This window comes from Microtus pennsylvanicus, chromosome 2 (genome assembly GCF_037038515.1).
Source record: "Microtus pennsylvanicus isolate mMicPen1 chromosome 2, mMicPen1.hap1, whole genome shotgun sequence".
NCBI classification, from domain to species: domain Eukaryota; kingdom Metazoa; phylum Chordata; class Mammalia; order Rodentia; family Cricetidae; genus Microtus; species Microtus pennsylvanicus.
Genome location: NC_134580.1, coordinates 97,224,376 through 97,232,909, shown reverse-complemented (window position 1 = coordinate 97,232,909; position 8,534 = coordinate 97,224,376). Strand labels below are relative to the sequence as shown.

Below are 8,534 nucleotides of genomic sequence, written 5' to 3'. Positions count from 1 at the left end.
CATCTATGTGCTGCCACATGGCTCGTGGCTTTTACCTCCCCTTCTGCACATCCAGCTTCCTCTGCATCCAACTGGTGACCCTGCCTTTGCCTTTCTTCCTCTCCAAGTCCTCTCTGTCCCCAGAAGTCCCACCCAATCTCTTCCTGCCTAACTGTTGACCATTTGACTCTTTATTAAACCAATCACAGTGACACATCTTCACACAGCCTAAAAGAATATTCTACAACACTCTCTGAGTCTAATGATTCCCCCAAACATATATGCTTCCCTTTATTTAGAAGATTCTTTGTATTTGAAAACCAACATTAAAAATGGCACTGTGAGCCAGGTGGTAGTGGTGCACGCCTTTAATCCCAGCACTTTGGAGGCAGAGGCAGGCCGATCTCTAAGATGAAGACCAGCCTGTCTTTCAAGAGCTACGTATAGAAACCCTGTCTCAAAAAAAAAAAAAAAAAAAAAAAAAAACAAAAAACAAAGCAAAAGAACCAAAATCATGGCGTTGTGTACTGTGTCTGTAATCTCAGCTCTCAGGACATGGGGTGCAGGAGAATCAGAATTCATGCTCATCCCCAGCTACATAGTAAATTGGAAACCAGCTTGGGATAAATGGAATTCTGTCTCAAAAAAAACCAAGGGGAAGGGGCAGGAATCAAGAATAATAGATTCAAAACTTGAAGACCTGCAAATTTTTTCATGTCAAAATGCATACTGATAAGCAAACAGGACCTCACGCTAGTCCACCTCTGTCTTGGTGCTGACCTCAGTGGCAAAATGATATGTGTTCTGAGTGAAATCACCATAGCAACAATACATTATCGTTATAGGCCTCAGGGGGGCAGCATGCTGCAGCGTAGTGGAAATTCAATGAGTCTCACAGAATTTTACATTTCTAGTAGTGATGTTAAAGAAAAAAAAAGTAGGGGCTGGAGAGATGGCTCAGTGGTTAAGAGCATTGCCTGCTCTTCCAAAGGTCCTGAGTTCAATTCCCAGCAACCACATGGTGGCTCACAACCATCTGCAATAAGGTCTGGTGCCCTCTTCTGGCCTTCGGCATACACACAGATAGACTGTTGTATATATAATAAATAAATATTAAAAAAAGAGAAAAAAAGTAAAAAAAAGAAGATGGGGGGCTGGAGAAATGGCTCAGTGGTTAAGAGAACTGACTGCTCTTCCAGAATACCCAGGTTCAATTCTAAGCACCCACATGGGAGCTCACAACTGTGTGTAACTCCAAGATCTGACACCCTCACACAGACATACATGCAGGCAAAACATCAATGCACATAAAATAAAAATAGATAAATTACCTTTTAAAAAGAAACAGATGAAATTAATTTCAGCAATGTATTTTACTTATTTGTCTAATCTTATCTATCTATCTGTCTTGGTTTTTCGACACAGGGTTTCTTTGTATAGCCCTGACTGTCCTAGAACTTGCTCTGTAGACCGGGCTGGCCTCTAATTCAGAGATCTGCCTGCTTCTGCCTCCTGAGTGCTGGAATTAAAGGCATGCGCCACCACCGCCTGGCTTAAATATATTGTATTTTAATCTAACAAAGACTATATAACTAGTGTGGAAAAACTGAGATGCTTTGCATCCTTTTTGCACACTATTTTCATATTTCACCCCTTTGGCACCTCTCATTCTGCTCAGATGGTCATAGTCCAAGCTCAGTAGCTACCCTGCACATGGGCTGTGGCTGTGGCATTAGAACGGCCTTAAAGACTTCAGCCATGCTCCTCATTAAATCTTCACCAACCCTCTGTATCAGATTTATCATTTATATATGACCGCATTTTTTTTTTCTGGAAATGACCCTAAGACACAAAACTGTGATGGGAGATTCAGGCTGAAACCCAACTTTCCTAGTGGCCAGTGCAACCCCACCCCACAGCAAGGCGTAGATGCAGAGTCAGACAGAACTGCTTTGGAATCCTGTTTATGACATTTACGAGCTGGCTTACCTCAAGCCTATATTGTCACACTGACATTTGGTTCCATTGCATGAAAGATGGTGCTAATAAGAGCCCTGAGAGATTATTGCAGGATTAGGTGAGATAACGCATGCAAAGTGCAGCGAGTACCCATCGCGGCCAGTGCCCCTCAGAACAGGGTGGTTATTACCTTGACAACCAGCCCGAGCTCACTCCGTCCTCCACACAGCTTGCCAGAAGCTTTTTCTTCTTCTGCAACAAGGTTGATTCTTAATGTGTGATTTTTTTACTGAGAACCAGCGACCTGGCTGGTTGTTCTGACTCCAAGGCCAGTCTTGTCCCTCTACACACTGATATTATCTTCCAACACCACGGTGTGACGGCACGACAACCCTCAAAGCAAGCCTGGAAATGTTTGAAGTCAGACTGCACAGTCCCATTGTGAGACCCCCCCCATCTCCAGAGTCATCCAGGCCTTGAGGCTCACAGGCATTCCTGTCACTTGATTCTGGGACTGTTTGCCCCTTTGTCCCCTCTGAAACCTTCTGAGCAGAGGATGCAGAATGTCCCCAAGTAGGAGTTGAGTGTTCTTGCAGCCTCCTCTCTGCCTGCCACCAGTATCCTCACTTATCTGTAGTGTTGGTAACATGACCCATTGCCCCAGTGCCAGGCTCAATGCCCACAAGCCAGTAACAGCGTGTGTTTTACCACCCTGAAAGAAATACTTTAATAAAATATGTGGCTGGTATATCAAACCCCCAAGTAGATATACTATGGTGTGTGTTCATCTGAGCACTCTCTCCAGGTAGTGACTGTCCTGTCCCTCAGAGTATCTTAGCATATGTGCCGTCACAGAGGAATAGGGTTACTAAAGACAGGTCCACGAAAGATGGATGAATAAATAATGAATTAATTATAGTTTCAGTCACACATTCAACATACATCTGCTGAACCCTTGCTACAGCCAGGGCTTAGGAAGAGCGCTAGGACAAAGAAAAAGGACAGAATTGCTACTTTCGCGGTCATCTGGAGGGGACTGGAGTTAGCAATCAGATATAGAATTACAAACTGTAGTGAGAGCTACACAAGAGAGGGACAGAGTGATGGGGAACAGGGTGCGGAGAGCTGATCTGGCCTGCCAGAGGGAGAGAAAGAAGGCTCTTCTCAGAGACCTACAAGCAGCCGAGAAGCACAGCCCCTGTGACGGACAGGAGCGTAGGGACTCATCTCAAAAGAAGGATCAAGTCGGTCATTCTGGTCTTGAATTAATTTACAAATGACAACATCACCCTGCCCCAACCCTCCAAGACAAGGTTTCTCCTTATAGCTCTGCCTGTCCTGAAACTTACTCTGAAGACCAGGCTGGCCTCGAACTCAGAGAGATCCACCTGCCTCTGCCTCCTGAGTGCTGGGACTAAAATTGTATGCTACCATTCCTGGTTTAATGACAACATCTTAAACGGGGGTTGGGGGGAGGACGGTTGGAGAGATAGCTCAGGAGGTAAGAACGCTTACTGTTTTTGTCAAGGATATGGGTCCACAGCACCCATGTCAGGCTGCTCACAACCATCTAGAACTCCTGGTCTGGTGGATCTGACACCCTCTTCTGCCTGTGTGGGCTTCTACATGCATGTGGTGCATATATATATACATTCAGGCACACATATGCACAGAAAATAAATACATCTTTTTCCGTTTTTTTTTTTTTTCGAGACAGGGTTTCTCTGTAGCTTTGGAGCCTGTCCTGGAACTAGCTCTTGTAGACCAGGCTGGCCTCGAACTCAAAAAGATCTGCCTGCCTCTGCCTCCCAAGTGCTGCGATTAAAGTCGTGCGCCACCCGGCTAAATAAATACATCTTTTTAATAAACGACTGCTTTGTTTTATGTTCATGAGTATCTCACCCACATGGAACTGGAGTTACCAATGACTATGAGCTGCGTGTGGGCGCTGGAAATGGAGCCTGCACCCTCTGCAACAACAGCCAATGCTGTGAACCACTGAGCCATCTCTCCAGTCTCAACAACAATTATGCAACTACTACCATGTCTCTTCCTCTTCCTAGATTTTAATTTTCACCAGGCGGTGGTGGCACATGCCTTTAGTCCCAGCACTTAGGAGTCAAAGCCAGGGGGATCTCTGTGAGTTTGATGCCATCCTCCTCCTCTCACTAGGCTTCCTCGTCAGAGTGACATTGTCTTTAAATCCTGCTGGGCAATCCCTGACCTAATGCCCTGTGTAATGCCCAGGGAAGACAGGGAAATCTGGAAGTCCAACTACTTCCTTAAGATCATCCAGCTTTTGGATGATTGCCCAAAAGGCTTCACTGTGGGAGCAGACAATGTGGGCTCCAAGCAGATGCAGCAGATGCAGCAGATCCGCATGTCCCTGCGAGGGAAGGCTGTGGTGCTGATGGGCAAGAACACCGTGATGCGGAAGGCCATTCGGGGGCATCTGGAAAACAACACAGCTCTGCAGAAACTGCTGCCTCATATCCGGGGCAATGTGGGCTTTGTGTTCACCAAGGAGGACCTCCGTGAGATTAGGGACATGCTGCTGACCAATAAGGTGCCCGTTGCTGCCTGTGCTGGAACCATCGCCCCATGTGAGGTCACTGTGCCAGAACACTGGTCTGGGGCCGGAGACGACCTGTTTTTTCCAGGCGTTAGGCATCACCACTAGAATCGCCAGGGGCACCCTTGAAATTCTGAGTGATCTGCAGCTGATAAAACAGGAGACAACTTAGGAGCCAGTGAGCCGCACGGCTGGCCATGCTGGCCATTTCCCACTTCCGCTTCGGACTGATCACACAGCAGGTGTTTGAAAAGGGCAGCTTTTACAACCTGGAAGTGCTTGACATCACAGAGCAGGCTCTGCACTCTGCTTCCTAGAGGGAGTCCGAAATATCGCCAGTGTTTGTCTGCAGATTGGCGACCCGACTGTTGCCCCAGCACCGCACTCTATCCGCAGTGGATACAAGCGGGTTCTGGCTCTGTCTGTGGAGACTGCGTGCGCCTTTCCGCTCTTCTACATAGCGAGTTCCAGGGCAGTCAGGGGTACACGAGACTCCATCTCAAGAAAAGATTTTCATTTAGCCTTCTCTCCAGCCCCCTGCTTGTCCTGCCTTGACTCTTCCCTCCCCTCCTCTTGTCTCCTTGCTTTCCCACTTTTTCTCCCTTTTCTTTGGAAGAAATCATGGGTTTGAGACAGATTGAACCGGAAATATCTTTTTAAACATTTATTTTGTTTATTATTAACATGTGTGAGTGTGTATATTCTATGTGTGGCATGTGAGTGTGGCACATGGTGGCAGGCTGTGTGTGTGTGTCTGTACGGCATGTGTACGTGTAACGTATGTGTTTGATGTGCGTGGCTGTGTGCTATGTATGCTTGTGTATGGTATGAGCACCGCAGACAACTTCTAGGAGCCAGTCTTCAGTTTATCTCCATCACGGGTTCCAGGAATTGAACTCAGGTCAACAGGCTTATACAGAGATCAGTCTTTACCCACTAAGCTAGCTCATCAGTCTGGAAGTAACTTCGAGACACCTAAGAAGTATGAATTTTTTTTTTTTGTGAGGGGAGGAGGGGGAGTATGGTTTTAACCCAGTATATTCCCATTCGCAAGCATTGGGATTTCAGCTGAGTGTGTTTCAACAAAGTATGGTCAACAGAGAGGTCAAGCAAGAAGCCTGAAGATGCCCAGAGGGTCCAGGAAGTCAGAGGTCATTGGTGACCATGGGAAAAGATGTTCTGCTGGGAGGCTAGAGTCAAAGAATGAATAGGAAGTTAAGAGATAGGGACAATGGGTGTAAGCAGCTCCCTTTAGAAGCTTGGTTATCTATTAGAGCATGCAACTCGGCTGCTAACACCTTCGCATTAGAATTCACGGCAGCCAGTGTCATATTTCAATAGAAGGAAAGCCATGGTTGTCAATGAAAACCCACATACTAAAGCGGAACTGTGCCCACCCCTCCCCGCAAAGCCGTGAAGCCCTGATTCTGGGAGATTGCTGTGTATATCACGGAGGCAACAAGACAAATGTGTTTCATTTGGGGGATGCACCTATAAACCTAAACAGCATGATCTGTGTGTGCAGATGGTTTGGGAGATAATGACTGATATGGGGTCTTTTTCAGCCTGCTCATCTACTAGGAGGAAGTGGTAGAAAGAGACGAATCACCGTGATGGATGCTTGCATCAGAATTGGTGACTCACAGCGTGCATCAGCACCCGGGTCTCCCCACACTGCCGGTGACACTTCCAACTCTGCTGAGGCCACCATAAAGCCAAGAGGCAGAGTCTGCTCTCGAGGCAGAGGCACGTGACACTCAGTCCAAGACCTACATGGGAAGGGAGGTGGCTTGGGGGACTGGAACACATAGTAATGTCACGACTTTGACATTCTTTGCCAGAGCAGGCTATTACGTTAGTCTTTGTAGATCTCAAACCTCAGACATTTGACCCATTTGGAGACACTAATGTCATTTACTTGGCACTCAGTAGAAACCAACACATGTGCCCAAATCTAACCCTAACTGTTGACATCTAAAACCTTCAGTCTGGAGGCCTGGGCTATAGAGTGGAGTCCTGGGCCTCTCTGTGATGTCCTGAGCTTGATCCCTAGCGTCACAGAAAACCATAACTATTCACTTTAATGGAGGGAGGACGCTAAGACATTCAAGGTCATCCTCAGCTACATAGCCTGGACTACATGACATCTGCCTCAAATGTGTGTGTGTGCGCACATTTCAGTGACAGTTCTCTGCCTTCTAATTTATCCTTTTTTTTTCCCTTGGAAGAAGCAGATTCTGGAAAGTTGATACACATGTTGGGAGAATAGAGAATGTCTGAAAACCTTCATTTTTGTTGTTTTTTTCCAACGTAAAAATTTCTCTGTGTAGCCCTGATTATCCTACCATTGACTATGTAGACCAGGCTGGCCTTGACCTCACAGAGATTGCTCCCTCTGCCAAGTGCTGGGATTAAAGGTATGTGCCACTATGCCTGGCATTAATGTCTGAAACTTTCAAGTTGTTCATCAAGATAAGCATATCACAATCACCAGAGACGCCTCACCAAGAGCAAGAACACGGGTGATTCCTTAAAACCAAATGCACACTTTTTGTTCAGGGTTTCTCTGTGTGGCAGTGGTTGTCCTGGAACTTGATCTGTACACCAGGCTGGCCTCGAACTCAGAGATCCACCTGCTTCTGCCTCCCGAGTAACAGCTCAGTACAAAGGCAGAGGCAGGAGGATCTCTGTGAGTATGAGGCCAGCCTGGTCTACATATCAAGTTCTAGAGCACCCAAGGCTACATGGTGAGACCTTGTCTCAAAACCAAACCAAACCCAAAACTTTACTTTGGACATACTTAAAATGTTCTACTTCCTCGACTGTGGCTGTCAGAGATGGGGTTCAGGTCTGAGTATCGGCTAGTGCCTGTTATCTATGAACAGACATCTGGTCCTTGCATCATCCCACTCCTCATTCAGGTTGCGAAAGACCCCAGGCTCCGGCGTATGGCATGATAACTGCCGTTAATAACAAGGATAATGACGCCAAGTGTGGCGGTGCATGCCTTTAGTCCCAGTACAGGTGTGTGTGTGTGTGTGTGTGTGTGTGTGTGTGTGTGTGTGTGTGAGGAAAGCAGATCTCTGAGAGCTCAAGGCCAACCTGGTCTACAGAGGATAGCCAGGGCTATGCAGAAAAACCCTGCCTCAAAACAAACAATCAAGGATAATGACAGTACATTTGAAATTTGCTAAAAGTAGATCTTAAGTATTTTTACCACACACATAAAGGTATATGAGGTGGTAAATATGTTAATTAGCTCAATTGTGGTAATAATGCATAGTTCAGATATTATATATACATATATGTATATATTTCAAAACATGTTGTACCACACACACATACACTTGTGAGCTTATGCTTTTTTTTTTGAGGCAGAATCTCCTTGTGTAGTTCCAAGTCCTGACCTCTGCCTCCAAACTGCCAGGATTGCAGGTGTGCACACCACCCCTGCTACACAGACAACTTTGATTTGTCAATTGTGCTACAACATAACTGGCCTTGAGAAGGTATCTGGGTTTGGCTATTTCTGGAGGAGAATTGGGGGTACAGACCCACAAAGCAGGGTGGCCATGCGGACTGAATCAGACGACCGGGAGTGTTCTGGAAGAGTCAGTCCTTACCCGGGGCAGACAACAGCCTGGCAGGGACTAGAAAAGGGGGGCAGGGGGTGGGCCGGGGCAGGACCCCCTGCCTGGAGAGTGGGACAATACAAATTACAATCACAAAACTCCCCCCTAGGGCTGCCAGCCCTAGCTTAGGTACTGAATGAAGATAAGAAAGTAAGAAAAGGCTATTCTGCTTTCTGAGGTGTTTTTTCTCAGGTATGGCGGCTGCTTTCAGAAACCTGACTGGGCCTCAGGGATGAAGTGAGAGACAATGTGGGAAATGGGGGCTACAGGAAAAGCCGGCAAACAGCAGAGCCACAGCCCCCAGCATGGCTTTGAGTCCTGGCTGGGAGAGGGAGAGAGCAAGCAAGAGGTGGGGGGGGTAGTTCTTCCTCCTGGGCTTTTCTACGGTGCCA

At 46.8% G+C, this 8,534-nt stretch overlaps 1 pseudogene; it reads left to right on the top strand.

Annotated features, from left to right (window-relative positions):
• Window positions 1-4,177: 4,177 nt before the first annotated feature.
• LOC142845229 (large ribosomal subunit protein uL10 pseudogene) lies at window positions 4,178-7,523 on the top strand (annotated as a pseudogene).
• Window positions 7,524-8,534: the final 1,011 nt, after the last annotated feature.